The following is a 795-nucleotide window of genomic DNA, read 5'->3' on the forward strand; positions in this document are numbered from 1 at the left end:
CATGGTATTTGTAGTAAAACTGTGGTTATAGGCTACAATTGGTAATAAAAACGCCAAAAAAAACATGGTTGGCCTACTATACTTTTACTATAGTAATACCATTGCTAATTTTCGTAAGGGATTGTGTATAATAATATGAATATCAGGGAGATTTATTTGATTTGATTGTGAAGGAGGGTTACTGTAAGCCCCATCAGAACTGGGTTGCGGTGCAGGGGGACGGGACTAATGACAGATCATTGCAAGGTAAGTAGTGTAGCCTATCTGGAGTGCATATAAATATGAATATTAAGCTTGATATTTTTCATACGTTGTATATCCATAACTACTTTCGGAGTTCTGATAATGTGTGCTACCCGCTCAGTGCTATCTCTGGTAGTCCGTCTGTTTATTCTTGTTAGGATGGTTTTGCATTAATATTACTGCTGCACTACTGTGTATGTTGCATTACTTCTGAATATGTTCAAGGTTGTTAAATTTAAAGTGGCCTACTAGATATACTGTTGGGTAGTTTAATCTACAACAATGCATCATGTTGTAAAAGACCATATTTTTGTAGTGTTGCTGTCCTGGGAGGAAAAAAAAAGAAAACGTATAAAAAAAAGAGTATACTTAACGAATGTAGCTACTCCCTTACAGTCCACCTCTGATTATTTTGAAAATGAAAATTTTTTTTTTTTGCTAACTATATCAAAGGCTGCATCTGAAGGACTCGGACCGGTGTTACGAGATTTTTGGTTTCAGTGGGCGGAGCATACATGAATATTCATGAGTTTCCCGGACATGCGCGTGGAA

Source organism: Sinocyclocheilus rhinocerous, unplaced genomic scaffold (genome assembly GCF_001515625.1).
Source record: "Sinocyclocheilus rhinocerous isolate Xijiao unplaced genomic scaffold, SAMN03320098_v1.1 scaffold938, whole genome shotgun sequence".
Taxonomy (NCBI): Eukaryota; Metazoa; Chordata; class Actinopteri; order Cypriniformes; family Cyprinidae; genus Sinocyclocheilus; species Sinocyclocheilus rhinocerous.